Source organism: Acartia tonsa, chromosome 3, assembly GCF_053477335.1.
Source record: "Acartia tonsa isolate MP-2025a chromosome 3, ASM5347733v1, whole genome shotgun sequence".
Taxonomy (NCBI): Eukaryota; Metazoa; Arthropoda; class Copepoda; order Calanoida; family Acartiidae; genus Acartia; species Acartia tonsa.
The window spans coordinates 7,555,340-7,571,555 of record NC_137262.1 but is presented as its reverse complement, the minus strand read 5'-3'; the positions used below and the strand labels follow the sequence as shown (position 1 = coordinate 7,571,555).

Below are 16,216 nucleotides of genomic sequence, written 5' to 3'. Positions count from 1 at the left end.
TTGTTGGGTCATTAATAAACTTTCAGTCCACCAAATTTTATAGATTTTTTATTAACCAAGGGGAACCAGTAATGGGGCAATAGACGTCATACTAGTATTCTTACATTTTTATTGTAGCAAAGGGGCATTAGAAAAACTGAAATTTTTAAATAGTAAAAGAAATAATAGTGTTGTAATTTTTTATACTTGTGATATAAGGTGGAGCATTGTCTTAGATATAGATAAACTTAGTTCCCTAGCCTATAAAAGTCTTCACTAAGGGGATAGCTGTATCATTCCAGCAATCTTTTAGTAAAAACACACAGACAAACTGAGATACATACTGCTATTTTGATAAATAAGATTGGTGGCCGAATATAATACTGACTAATGAGCAGAGATAGGAAGATTTTGTGCTAATCAATAATTATATTTGGCTGGAGCTTCCAGCAGAAATTAGACCAGAACAAATTATTACATACAAACCTTCATCAACTCAACAAAAGGTAAACATTTCAATGTGTTAAGGCAAAATAACATCAAATTTTAAAGTAGCGCAGCTTTTCTATTACTATGGTCAGTTTGGCTGTCACTTAAAGCCAATGACTAAGTTATCGATGTTTATTGGATAATTTTTAATTTAAAGTAACCAATTAGCAGTAAAATGGCATTAATTGTTGCAAGTCAGGAATCTAAAGGGATAAGACAATGGCCGATAAATTAGTGCACATCCCCAATTAAGATACACAATATTACCCCATCTGTAGATTAAAATTATTGATTGAAACGTGTGAACACTCAACTTCACTAACTAACAAATCAAAATTCAAAAAAGTCCCCAAAGTTGTTATAAAACGTTAAATATAACTTTGGGGACTAGTGTAATGAACAGCCCATTGAATCCTTTCTTTCTCTGGTTGCAAGTGCTCGATCGGTGTTCCCTTATTCATGGTTAACATTGCCTAAAATTTCCAACATTTTTTAAAATGTAGAAAAGCATAAAAATTTTTTACACGATTTAAATCATAAAATATTTTTTGATGTTCTCGCGGGAATATGTAATATTGGGTAAATTTGTAAATGTTTTGTATAAATAAAACATTCAAATTATCTGAGAATAGCATTATCTACTGATTATCTCCTACCGTTTAAAATTACAATATTTGGTTGTTGTGAGTCTAAATCAACGACGTGTGGCCGTGTTTTTGCGGCTCTGCAAAAGTTTTTTTCAACTTCAGGCTATAAAAAGTTAATTAATATTCTAAGCTTATTATAACTATTTATCAATTTAATATGAATAAAAATTATTATTTGTTAACATTATATTGCTATTTTTTATGCAGAGCTTCGCTATTAATAACTTTAGTGTTTCTTGTGCGACCTAGAAGCTACGGCTGGCAGGCAGAAGGTCCGACCATCAGTACAACTTTTCTCCCATCTATTTCCCGTCCAAATTGCACTGCAGAACTTAAATAATTTGAACCATGATTCCATTTAAAAGTTAGATTTGCCTGCCTGACCCCCCTCCCCCAATTTCCAACTGTTCTTATCCTTTCTATTTCTCTTTCTCTCTTTCAACTAAGACGAATGGTTATGAACTTTAAAGGCCTGAAACTTTTAATAGCTTCATAGTTTAACTTAATATTTTAATTATTATAAAATTAAAACTAGGTGAAAAAAAATAAATTATTTTATGTTTAATATTATGGTTAATCATTTTTACTTAACTGAAGGCTGAATATTTCAAAAAGTTTTGACTTCATGATAAGTTTTGGTAGATTGATGTTAGATAGATTAGTGTTAAAACTATTAGATTAGGCCTTACAGCATAACTTTGTTTTTAAGTTATTTAATATTTATTGAATTTGTGTTGGAAATATACTACGTTAAAATATTCTATATCATATATATAAATAATATTGTTTCTCATACATTTCGTTTAAGGTCAATATTGAAAATTTGTATTATTATACAGTACTTCAGAAGATCTATACAAATTTACAATGTTTTCTTGGGTTTTCCCATCTATATAACACTTCATTGATAATTTGTTAACTACACATTTAATATAATACATTTTGTCTTATAAAGATAATTGTTATAGTGCAATCGTGAATTATATAGTTGTCACGATTCTATGATTTCATTTGTTTCAAAAACTTTTTTTTGTCCAAAGATTTTACACAGCATTGAAATCTGAAGAAAATCTATTAAATTGGTGTAAAATGCTTTTGAAATGGATTATGACGTTTTACAACTTCCAATCTCAAAATTCTGCCTTGTCTTTACAAATTTTCTTTATTGTGACTTAATTAACAACTTTAAGCTTTACCAAAGTTTTGCTTTTAAATCAACACAATAACGTCATGTTGATTGGTCAGTTCAGACCATTTATTTATTACTATCAGAGTAAACGCGATTCAGTAATATGTTTAGCAAAGAAATCTTACAAAATGCCCAAAGAATAGTTTATTCTTAACACCTAACAGACCTAATAAGAAACAAAATTTGAAGAGTAGCATCGATACCCAATATGAATAGTGAGTATGATCCAGAAAAATGAGTTATGTGTATTTACACAAGGTGTGGTCAGGGACTGTGATTCAGCCAATTAATTCAATTTGATATTTCCGAAAATTAAATATTTTGTTGGTGTTAAACTTGTTTTTAGATGTAAGTGAAGGGAAGTGGATAAGAAGTTGAGAAATTAGAGAAGAGGGTTGTGGGGAAGTTTTCACTTATAATTGTTTGTCAGAATAGTATTCCCTGGTCCCTGGGTATGGTGAATCCTACTTAATACTGAGCGCAAACATTGGAAATGGCATAATACGATTATGGATCAACATTTATATAGGGAAATATTTTTAGGTTACGACCATGTAAAAGTAATAGATTACATATTAAAAGATCAATTCATTTATTAACTTTTTTACATTGTTACCTATTCTATTGCTAAAATCACTGTGTTGTACCTTTTTAGTGGTCATCTTAGTTATTTGAAATGATTATTTTGGCGATCTGTTCAAATTCTTAATAAATTGTCTACTGCTATGCAAAAGTCAAACTGCTTTTAAAAAATCAGATTCTCGTATGGCAGTTGGCGAAATCTTTTGCTACACAAAGACAGATATGTAGAAAGACATCCAAGGGTGGGTACAGAGGGGTGTTTACCTCCCTCAAACTTTGATATCCATCTTTTTACCCCCTACAAATTAAAAAAAAAGATAATAGTTATTTCTTTTATAGTATTATAAACCGCTTTCCGCGGATGTATATACATACAGAGTGAGGGATCCTAACTTTAAAGAATACACTGAATTAGAAAATTTAGCATGCCAATTTCTAACTCACAGTGTATTTTTTCAAGCGAAGGATCCCTCACTCTGTCTGTAATTTGTAACGCATGTTATATTAAATAATTTCTTTTTTTGGACGGAATACTAAGATTATTAAGAAGTCATTTACAAACAAAACATAGACAGTTAAAGTAGGTTTTCTAAACATGTCCAGTGGTGTTATGGGGTGATACAACCAATTTAAGCTTATTTCAACCATTTTAAAAATCCACCGGATTCGAATGAATACGAGAAATTTAATTACCCCCCTTAAACATTTGAAACCCTTTTTTTCCCAATCTAAATAAAAAGTTTGGACGTCCCTGCTCTTTTCTTTTTATGTAAGGATAAATCACAAAAATATTTTTCTTAAAGATTGAATATAATAACAAGGATGACAATATCTAGTAGCAAAGTAGAGTAATGTAATTCAATAGACTCCCATACGTTGAGTAGGTTTTGTAAGAATATTGTAAGAATATTTATCAAAAGGTCAGTCATTTATCTTTGATAGGAGCCAAGTGAATTGAGTTATACTTTTGTGAACCAAATATCTCTTAAAAAATTAGCAATGGGCAGATAGACAAAAAAAATTATAGACTGTTTGATCATTGGTCATAAATATCTTTAAACAAGGATGACAACATCCATAAAAGCAAAGCTCTGAAACGATATGACAGACGAACATTAACTTTTGTTGAGTGTCAGAACTGAATATACAAAATATGAAAATATAAGGTTTGACAAAATTATACGTAAAGTTGCAAAACTTCTTAAATACAGAATTCTGTTTAAGGGCATACTGACATTTTTAATACTTGATTATAGAGATGCTCTGCTCATAATATTTTACCTTATTGTAATAGGAATCAGTAATCCAAAAATCAGACCAATCGGATGATTTTATCACATAAAAAATTGTTATTAAATAAGTAAGAAAAATCAACATGTTTAAAATGAACGTACGGATATTCTGGTAACGATTATAGAGAGTTGCTACGCTTTCTAAATCGTACCTAACTACTACAGGAACCATCATGCAAAGTTTGAAATCGATAGGACAACTCTAACATTCCTAAATAACGGGAAAAGCTTTCCGTTACGGACGGACAGAACCTAATTATAGAATGAATTCTATCTTACATAGCAGGTTATACGTTGCTGAAAAAAAACAGTTGTTGTTATAGACTAAAGTCGCTTCTAAAAAGATACACAACTAAATACAATAATAAATACAACACTGTACTTGATTAAAACATAATTAACTTAATTCTCTCATAATGACTCCCTAATCAAAATCAAGTTAAAGTTTCTCGCATTGAAAATCCTATTAGTACATAATACATATAAAGCTCTCTTTGTAAGATGATAATGGGAATATTTCAGGGGTCGACAGCAGTTGGCGGCTGCAGACTGTATAGCAAATAAGCTGTTGAGTATATTTCTGCTTACCATTCAACAAAATTTACCGTGTTAATTAGCTTCAGTTCTAGCTGCGTTAAATATCAGCGGCCAAGTTTTCTGCGTACTTTTTAAGACTCCTCCTCCATTTTTAATTTTAGTTTGAAAAATAATAAAATTATATTGTTTTGTCCTTTTTTTTTGGGGGGGGGGGGGATTGTAATTTTTTCTAGGTGCGATTTCTCTTGGGTGGGTGGTGGTACCCTCCCCCAAAATAGTTATAATTCTTCTCAGGACCTATGAAAAGCTATCCAGTAAAGAAATACCACATCGGTTAGAGATCCTTCGGTACAAACAGACAAACATCCTGCTGCTTTATAAGGATTTAGTTTGTTTTAAAAGGGTATCAAACCTTTATTACCAGCTGATATTTTAACAGCAGTCCCAGTTGCCATATTTGCGGCAGATTTTCATTAAAATGCGGACAGCTAGTGGCTAAATATGGCTTCTGTCTACAGCTGAGGCTGCTGATCCCTGGAATATTTACTCAACTTACTTCAAGGGCATGAATGTGTGTGCTGAAGAAAGAGGTTTTTATTTTACTCTTAGAAAAACAAAGAATTCAAAAAATTCTTTCCAGTATGTTTTTCTTTTGTCTGTTTAAAATAGGCTAGACGTGCAAAGTATTAAAAAGAACATATTTAGAATAAAAGGATGTGTTTATTTTAGGTTTGTATTTGCCTCTAGAGGACAGTTACACAACAATAGTCTTGTCTTGGTGTATTTTTTAACCGAATTTTATGTAGTTCAGGAACTAAGAACAATCAAGCTTTAAAATTCACGACCTTTGCCTTAAATTTCTACAGTGCTTGGATACAGGCATGTACCTGATATAACCAACTTGAACTATATATAGTTATTATATAGAGTTATATGCTAATTGAGAACAGTACCTAACAGTTCATTTATTACTTTTTCCTCCCCAGGCCCCCTGTGTACGCTGCTAGTTGAACACATCCCCCCAGGGGAAATATCTAAATTCACCTAAGAGTTATCAAATCTAAATACCAGACAAAGAAAGAAGATTTTGCACTTTCTACTGAAGATTAATTTGTCCCTAAGCGATTGTAATTTGTTATTTTAATGTTTTAAAAGGATCTCACAGTAAGTTTTTTTGGTTAACTCATGAAAAGCTTCTCTGCTTTTTCTGAATAAAATTAAATAATTAACTGTATTTTGTTATACTAGGTTGATATTAAAGGACATTACAATAAATCAATAGGAATCGAGTTTAATACACCAAAATTATTTCAACTGTTACTTCAGACTGGGTCATAAAAACTAAAATGGAAAATGACAATTTTACTCGCCCACAAAATATCCCTTCATCAAATTTTAATTCCACATTATAAAATTGCACTAGCGTAGTTTAGAAGTATGTTTTGATTAAAAAGAAATTAAGGGTCTTAAAGGATAATTGCAGGTCACCATTAAAAACCTAAATTCATTTAGTGAAATAGATTTTTATTAAACATTCGCAACGCAAGTACCCATCAAACAAGTATATCTTAATCTGCAATCTTAGAAGGAGCTAATTATTTTTTTTTTTTTTTTTTTCTGGAAAAAACAAGAATTAATCAAATTTCTACAATCTTTGAAGTATAAATCCTTACAAAGAATGCATAAAAAACATTGAATTTATTAATAATAAAAAAGCATAGAGCAAAATTGTAGAAAAAATTAAAAAGAAAAATATCAAAATATAATCAAAGGTGGAACACATACAAGATTATTTATACGATGATGAATTATTTAATCAGCAATATTAGCAAGTTTATGTAACTAGAAAACTGAAGTAAATGATGATTATGATGGGTGTGGGGAGATGTGCGGAATATAATTTTAGTAGTATAGAAGACGGGTAAAACATCAGTTTGCGAGTCCTATTCTGTCAGTCATTGATCTGAAGTAGGCACTGATGAATTAGACCTCCTTGAGCTCTTTGGGGAGCTCGTTCTTGGGGTGCTTGTTCTCGAAATGCTGCTTGTAGGTCTTGGGATCAGGCATCAGAGCCTTGCAGATGGCGCAGGTTGATTTCAAAGCAGCCATTGCAGCCTTCTTCTGGTCATTGGCGCTGTGTCCAGCCTGCTTCTTCATCTTGGCCTGCTTCTCAGCAGCCTTCTGCTGGGACTGAATCTTTTGCTGTCCACGGGCCATTTTGGATTTTTTATTAAGTTGGGATTAATGTCTCTTGTAGAAGTGAATCAAGCAATATTAGCTTGGTCGTTTTAGTTAAGCAATTTATCAGTTTTCAGTTAAGCAATTTATTCAATAAGTCTTTAAAATATCTTTTCCTTTTTTATGAAAAATATGACATAAATAGCAAAAGCAAAAAGGGAGAGAAATTGTTTTTAATTAAATAGAATAAGAATTTATAACCTGGGAGTAAAAAAATTGTAAAGGAATCCGATATTTCTACTTGAGCTCAACACAATTGGAATTCCAGTAAATATTATTTCAATTACCTAGATTTCAGACCAGCAGCCAGTTTTTTTTTTAAATCTTTCTTGTGTCTAGAATCTAATTATTTTAACAACAAACGAGGATGGCAATATTCATAAAACTTAGCCTTCTAAAATCAAACGGTAAATCATTAACACTTGTAGAGTGTCGGAATTTTAAAGTAGAATATTAATTTATAAGTCTAAACAAAATGTATTGAAATTTGTTGCAAAGTTGCGTAAATACAAGATAAGGACACACTTTTAGTGCTTAATTTATAGAGATGCAACGCTTATAATATACCTAAAACATTATTTTTCAAAGAATTATTGTTTAAAATTTTTTTTATCAAAATCAGTATGTTTTTTAAAGGGACGTATTGGTAACCATTTAAGAGTTGATACGATTTCTAAGTCATGCCCAAATGTTATAGGAATCATCATGCCAAGTTTGAAATCGACGGAATATCATGCCTAATTAGCGATCAGAGCTATCCGGAACGACCTTCCTAATCATAGAAAAATATTTTAAGTTTTTAAATAAGAGTAGTGTCAGACACCATTGAGAAATTGTTAAAAATCATTGTAATTATTCTTATATTATGAATTCTTTGAAACATCTCAGTAATTCGCATTTCCCTTATAGAGTTGCGAACGCACTGCGGGACAGACATAGTTAATTATAGAAGAGTCGTAGACAAAAACACGCTAGCATTAATTCACTATACAATAATAATGGTATATAATGGTTTAATACCTATATTCAAGTTTTTGTGACTTCTTTGTTATACCAGAGTGGTCAGCGATAAAACTTTATTGTGTATAATTTATTTCTTGCAAGCATATTATTCAGAAATAATATATTTTCTCGTATTCATTCGAATCCGGTGGATAGGAACCGGTTCTCATCCACACGAAAAAACTATGTCTAGCATTGTATTATATCCAGCTTTCTACGAATATAAAAATGTACAATTATAGATTAAAACCATTTTTTTAGCCTGTGCCTTCGGCACCTCGGGGCTAAAAAAACTAGTTTTAATCTCATAATTGTACATTCTTTATCCGCGGAAAGCCGTTTATAATACGATGCGAGAAATAACTATTCTAATATTTAGATGTTTTATGTAGTTGCATAAAAAAATTAAGATTGCAAGGTTGCGTGATTTTTTGGCTGTAATAATTCATGTATGCGAATTTGCTGTACCAGTATTTACTATTTACATACATCATTTGCATGTAAATTTCCATGAAGGTCTTTCATGATAAGGACAGTGACATACAAGGACATCCAGTTTCTTCGTTTTTTTTGGGGGGGGGGGAGGAGGTAATTTAATGCATTTTTTAAAAAAAAATTGAGGGGGAGATGAACATTGAACACCCCTTTAGTTTCCCTTAAAATATCTTCAGAAACAAAAAATCTAAATTAATTAAATTAAATTGTAACTGTAGCCAGTTAATAAAAACAGTGTCTCAAGGTCCTTAGCTTCTTGGTATCGCAACTACTCAATAATAGCAATACCGACAGTTACCCAAATTGATTCTACTAAGTTTTTAACAGTACAATCATCTCATATGTACGCAATAAATGTACAGATAAATAAAAATATAGATGAATAATCCAGACAACTAACTGGCCTTTGTGGTGGGGACCTTTCGTCTGCAAGCATATTGCTTTCTGTTCTTTTGCAGGGTCTCGGCTGTGTTAATATTTCCGACGCTATTGGCTGATGTTCAAAGACCAATTAAAAGTCGGCACAGGGTCCCCAAACAAGGGTAGTTACATATAGCTAGTTCCCTTTATTCGCTTACTTTAATATGTACGCTTTTAGATTTTTCTAGTACGACCAAATTTTTAAAAATATTGTTGTTGCTGCACTTTTTATGGACATAATTTTTCTTGCTTCTTAAAGTAATTGAAATCAAATAATTTAGGATTTCGTGTCTTGATAAAAATTGTGTCCAGCTAGGAAAATTATTACACTAGATGCTCAATGGGTTAAAATAATCCTTCCAGCTTAGAATTGAATTTATAACAGACGATACTCGTAGCATGTTATTTAATCTCATAATGAACGATATTTTTGGACAATATAAATTCCACAGGCCATGTTTATTAATCCTTAGAAATTCAACTGTTAATGTTTATAGCTTACTTATTATATGAATGAAATGGATGAGAAAAAAATATTCTTTCGTATCCGTATTTAAGTTGTTGCTGGGAAACAAGGATAAGACAATTCAGAACAAATCAATCTAAGTTTTGTATTAATATCTAAAATGTAAATCATAATTTCGTCTAACTGGTAAGTTTTATCTTGGGATAATATAATTTAAAACTAAAACTCTACGTATCAATGATTAAATGTCCTCGGCCCTTAAGTAGTTGTCCTATTTTAAGAGATTCATATTTGCTAATGATCTAATGAAATTGTGTTTGTTTAACATTAATTCAATTTAGGCCCTTTACCTCAAGGCACCAGTAGAACAACCAATTCCCCCCTGTCCTACCCACGATCATTGCTTTACACATAGCGCATCCTCTTGTCTTCGGATTATGGGTCCGAATCTCAGCTGAACCGTGCGTTATAACTAAAGACGTCAAAAATGCTTCCTACTGCTTTTATGTCAGATGCACTACATTAATAGTTAAAGTAGGGGAATGCCTTGGCCCAAAGTATGCTCAACTCAATACCATGCATTGGACATCTAGACAAAGGTAGCCCAATCAAAGCGTTAGTTTTACTATATTAGGTTATATTAAAATTTTAGTTAAATATTTGATTGGGTAGACATATAAGCTCCACTCTTGAGGAGGGAGAAACCTCTACCTAAAAAAAACCCTTAGGTTTAAATATCTTTTTTTTTGGGGGGGGGGAGGGAGGTTCATTTTATGCAGAGAAGTCTTGTATTTCTTAATTTATTTCAACAAAGATTTAGTGTGAATAAAGGGGGGAGAGGGTGGATACATTTCTCCAACCCCGCTTTAAACAAAGCTGTCTAAAATATGGAAAGCTAATATTGAAGTCAAATATGAATATTGAAACCTAATTCCTCATATTTAGCTCTAACAAATACAAACAAACACAACAATGAATAAATCATTCTCACAAAATTAACGCCGTTTTAAACTTATTTAACTTATTAAAAAGGCTTTTATAAAAACTGATGCCGTTTTCAAATGAAAAAAAAGATTTTCAAACTCTTTGAAATTATATTCTTGAACTTGCAAGAGAAAAAAAGAAAAAAAAGGCGCAAATGTGCAAATTTTAGACCTAAGAGACTATTAGGCATACACATACATCCAACAACTTATGCAGATTGACTTCTGATAACTCCAAAGAAAGATTAAACGAATTTTTAGCATTAAAAATCTCAAAGATTTTTAAATAAAGAGGTGTGAATAAAAAGGAGGAAAGGGGGAGAAAGAGGAAAAGGCAAGAGAAGATTGAGTGAGATAATAACAACGAGAAAAAAATAAAAATTAAAAATCAGGATATACAAAAGATAAAAAATAATTTTGTAGTATAACCAAATAGATTTAAATACATAGTTTTGTTAAAAGGGAAAAGAGGAATGACTTTGAAAGTCGTCATTATTGTTAACTATTTTAAAGTAAACAACCAGCTTTCAATTTTAATTTTGAAAAGAAAATTCTTTGGTGGGGGGGAGGGGGGGGGGCTGGTCATTAGTGTGGCCCAAATGAAGGTCTAAATCGCTTTTCAATGTGCGGAATGTAAAAATAGGTTATGTATTGTTTGTAGATTTTAGCCCTATAATTGATTTTAAGAAAAAATCTATGGCTATCTCGTCAAATGCATATTTATTTTCACCTTTTCTTCCCAAAATTAAGAAAGCCTTACTCAGTTAGGGAGTTGAATCCATTTTTATAGAAGCAGAACTATAATCTATGATTATGGTTTGGACCCTCTAAAACTATAATCTACCCTTCCACTTTCCCCTCTCTTAGTGAAGATATCTTCAACACCGATACGATTTTTGAAATGTAAGATTCCACTTTTGCCTCTCTTGGTGAAGATATCTTCAATGCCAATACGATTTTTGAAATATAAGATTCCACTTTCAATAGAGGTGAAACTGGAATCATGGTTTACATTTTTAATATCTATGTTTCTGCAATCTTCCATTACTTTTTTAACATCGACATAATAGAAATGTACCATACTATTTTAAAATTATGTCAATTGTGAAAAAAAGCATAGATTTTATATATAATTTAAACATCGTTGTATATTCTTAATTAAATAAACAAAACATACAAAGAGCGTATATAAAAGATGTTTTGTTTATTTTTTAAAAAATACTTTAAAAAGTGTATCAAATGAGTATTCAAAATTATTTTAAGAAAGTCGTTTATTAATTAATTCAATTGTATATATTTGTAATTTTTTTGTTCAATTTATTTCTTCTTAATATTTCCCTAGTAATCTCTCATTTACTCATTTAAAGTATAAAAAAAATTACCATCAAAACGGACAATGCAGCGTTCAAATAAAACAAAGAGACATTTAGAATCCATTGAGAACGAAATACTAGCTGCTCATTTTCATTTTATTTCATTTTCAAGATTTGAGGTGAAAACACCAAATTCAACGAATATACAAGGCAATTCTACTTTGAATACAGGATGTGCTCCTGTAAATTGTGCTCAGTATACTTTTAGAAACTTTTGTAACAAAAATAAAAACTTATTAATGTGAAATCAATGCAGCAGTTGTGATTTGACTTGAATTTGGTCAACTTGTCTTTGTGTTTTATTTGGTTTCTTTTAATCTTAAACATTAAGGTATAGAATTCTTAACAATCTAGCTAAGTTATTCGTAGAAATGTGTAAAAATTTGTACAGGAAAGAGATAAAATTTGCACTTCTTAAGACAAAGATAGTTTTTTAGAAATCATATGGTTGAAAAATCTAGCTAAGTTATTCGTAGAAATATGTAAAAATTTTGACAGGAAAGAGATAAAATTTGCACTTCTTAAGACAAAGATATTTTTTTTTAGAAATCATATGGTTGAAAAATTCCTTTGCTGTATTACTGGAATGATTCATAAACAACAAAAAATAAACAAAGGTGTTTATCTGCTAGATTTAAGTTTTAAGTTGATGGATTATAGGACCAGTTTGACCAAATCGATATCCTTTTTTCAATTGTGCTAATATATGACTCTACAGGTTATCTGATTCTTGACTGTAGGATAAATATTTCTATAATTTTCTATATATTTCTAATAAACTGCTAAGTAACAAATTGTAATTAACCCCTTACAGTCGGGCCCCTTGCCGCACCTTAATCGGTTGGGGGGGGGGGAGGGCGTTCAACGCCCCCCCTTATTATCTCATATCCTATTAGAGCTAGAGGGCTAATTTTTTTTGTGCAAGTCCATGGTTTGATAATGAATTTCCGACCTTTTATAAGTCTAAGTCAATTTTCGCTTCCTTCACCTTTTTATTCAACAACCTTTGTTTTTAGGTCTTTTGTTACTTAAAAATTTCAAACGGCTGTAACTTTCTTATTTTTGAAGCTAGAAGAAAATTTTTATTCCAGAAGATGTTTATTTTTATGTAAATTTTACATTAGAAATATCAAATATAAGTTTCAGCGGCCGCAGCTGTACTTGGCAGCTGCCAGCCGCCGCAGTCGGCGGTCGGCGGGAAAACGGCGGCGGATCTTCATGAAATTTTAATACCTTATGTAGACATGTAAGAAAAGCTTAAGTTTAAAATTTGAAGTCTCTAAGTCAAAAATTACGGCCACAGGAGTCATTTAAAGATTTCTGGAGACCTGGAGGATCAGGACCTGCAGGATCATACCTGGAACCTGAAAGTGACACCTGTATTTTATATAGGATGTACTACTAGAGGATTTTTTAGTATTTTGGTATGATAAAATGCTTTGTTTTAGTCAAAAAATATTTTTGCTCTTTACCTGGATGACCCTGCCAGGTTTGCTGGCATCCTGTGCCCGCCAGGATGGAGATATTCAAAAAATTCCAACTCTCAGTTATGTGTCATACCCATACTTAAAAAGTCAAGCAGTTTGGGCTCTTTATCTTTCACACACAGAAAATGAGATAGAAAAAACCGGATGGGGGGGCGTTAAACGCCCCCCCCCCCCAACCGTTAAGGGTTAATCTGTTTCTATTAAAATTTTTGAATTAAATTCTTTAATAAATGGAAGACCAACTATTAAAGGAACCCTGCAAGAAATACCTCTCTTTAACTGCTGAAAGCCTGCCATAAGTAGACCCAATACATATACATAAAGAAAGATCCGCCTCCAAAAGTTTGAAAATATTGCAGAGATGACTTTGGGCTCAAAAATGACTCCTTCTCCCTCTAACGGGGGAAAATTTAAAATTAACAAGAACGAAATTATTCAAGTCATGCAATATAAAACGCTTAATTACTCAAAAACGACTGGGAGCATATTGAAAACTGTTTTATACACAATACATGTTGCATATTAATATTATTATTGCAAAAACCCCGCCCTCCTGGCAGTTTTTGGTTAAAATGGAGAAAACTGATTTTTTGGGTTAAAAATCTTTATATTTTTGGTAAAATTTTCTTACAAAATGTCAGTTTACACGCCAAAAAATTTTTAAAAATTTTTTTTCTTTAATTAGACAGTTCTACAGGTATCTGAAAAGTACCTCAACCAAAAAATATTTTTATAAGATGAACATAAATTTATTTTTTATTGCTTTGAAAAAAGTGGGTAAAAAAATCTGGAAAATCATGAAAACTGACAAGAAGTTTTTCACTGCCCTTTTTAAAAATGGCATAAATCCGCCCAAAATTAATATTTTTTTAGAATTTCTTTTCTAGCTGTCTACTTACAGCCATTATTAGGTCCTAGGATAGATAAAAGTCGATTTTAAATTTTTTAGATGTCCCGCTTTTTGTCAAAAGACCCCACTGTGTAACATTCTTACAATAAAACACCCTTTTTTATGGTCAAAATGTCTTTTAAAAAATTTGTTTTAAATTGCGTTTGAAAGCGTAAAATAAAAGCGGGAAAAAATGAAACTATTGTAAGTAATACAGATGCTCAGCTGTAATTGGTTTTTCAGCAAACTTAGCATTGACTCAGACTTCTGATTGGCTAGAAATCCTAAAGGCTGGCATTCTCACGCTACATTACTCTCAATACAACGCAAATTAGACTGATTTTTTAAAATGATTTTGACTGTAAAGAAAGGTGTTTTTATTGTAAAAATGTTATCAGTTACTGGCATCCTAAGTTTCTCCCAAAAATAAGCTTATAATTTTCTAGGCGACGTATTTTAATAATGAAAATTTTATTATTAGCAATGAAAAACTTTCAAAATTTTCATTGTACTAAAAACATGATTTTGAAATGTCTATAACTTTTTTGTTTTTGAAGCTGAAGGCTTCAAATTTTTTGTATTGGGTCTACTCGTGGCAGTCTTTCAGCAGTTAAAGGAAGCCTGCAAGAAATACCCCGCTCTAACTGCTGAAAGACTGCCACAAGTAGACCCAACACCCAAAATTTGAAGCCTCCAGCTTCAATAACAAAAAAGTTATAGACATTTTAAAATGACATTTTATAGTACATGGAAATTTTGAAAGAATCCCAATGCTTCTATGAAAATTTTTAAAATTAAAATGCAAAGCCTAGAAGCAAAATTAAAAGCTCATCTTTGTCACAATTTTAGGTTGCCTGTAACTGATTCGATTTTTACAATAAAAACACCCCTCTTTCTAGTCGAAATCTCTCAAAAAAATTAAGTTTCTTTGTACGTTGCATAAAATATAGAGAGGTTTTTACTAAAGCCCGAAATCCCAACTTTTAAGGACTCTATTTTTAGCTATTTTGTTCCTTGATAAATTTTCCTCTAAAAATACTTTGATTAATTGTCATGAATCTTTGCACATCTAGCCTAAAACATCTAAATAAATTTAAGATAATTCTCTAATTAAAGAAATTTTTTCTCCAAAATATTTATTTAGAAGATAAAAAGCTAAAATAAATATCTAATTCGGGGGATGAAAGTAGTTGACAGAAATTGACCCAACTTACCAGTAGAGAAATCGTGCGGACAAGTTCCTCAACAAAAATGTAAACATTAATCAGCTGTTACTTTCTTTAATATTTAGTTTAAGGATTGTCGGGTATCTATTGGCAGGAATCTAAAGGGATAAGACAATGGCCGATAAATTAATGTACATCCCCAATGATAATGCACAAAATTGCCCCTTCTGTAGAATATAATTAGTGGTTGAAACGTTTGGACAAAGTGGTTTAGCCAAAGAACAAAAAACGTTATAATAAAACAATGGAGACTAGTGTAAAAAATAGTTTATTGTTCCCTCCCTCCCTAGGTATTAGGGGTGTTTTGTAATTAAGAATTTGGAATGTGTTAACCCCCAACGACATCTAAAACACGTATAAGTTCAGTGATTTATTAGAATTTATTTTGTTTTTGGTACATTAATTTGTATTGTCTTCTAATTAATTGTTTTGTAAGCGAAGCAAATCTATAATTCGAAAAAAATTGTAAATAATACCTGTACTATCAATCATTCAGTGCACTGCACATAGTTAACATAGTATTTTGACCTAAGGGTTATAGATATACACTTCTTAATTGCGAAGCGTTGCCCCAAAAAATCATGAAAAATCCATTGAAACTAATTAACATTTTTAAAATCCATTCGGTTGTTAGTTGGTTACAACAAAAATGTTTTTTTTTATGCTTTGCTACTTATTGTGTTATTCTCGAGGGTTGTATAATGAAATATGTACCCAAGATATTTAATATTCAAAAGTTTAAAAAGTCTATAATTACTTTAATTTTAAGTTATTACGATAAAACATAAACAAATAAATTGTATTTATCAAAGACCCAACCTCCTACCCCCCTCACCCCCCCCCCCCCAACAGAGAGAAAACTCTGTATTTATTTACATAATATTTATTTGTATCTTAATTAATTTCAACTATTTTTTGTTTC

General features: G+C 31.2%; 1 pseudogene across 1 annotated transcript; it reads right to left on the bottom strand.

Moving 5' to 3' along the window:
* Window positions 1-6,319: 6,319 nt before the first annotated feature.
* On the bottom strand, window positions 6,320-7,001 carry LOC145313209 (zinc finger protein 706 pseudogene; annotated as a pseudogene). Its single transcript, XR_013877286.1, has one exon. The product of XR_013877286.1 is annotated as a zinc finger protein 706 pseudogene (transcript).
* Between the last annotated feature and the right edge of the window lie 9,215 nt (window positions 7,002-16,216).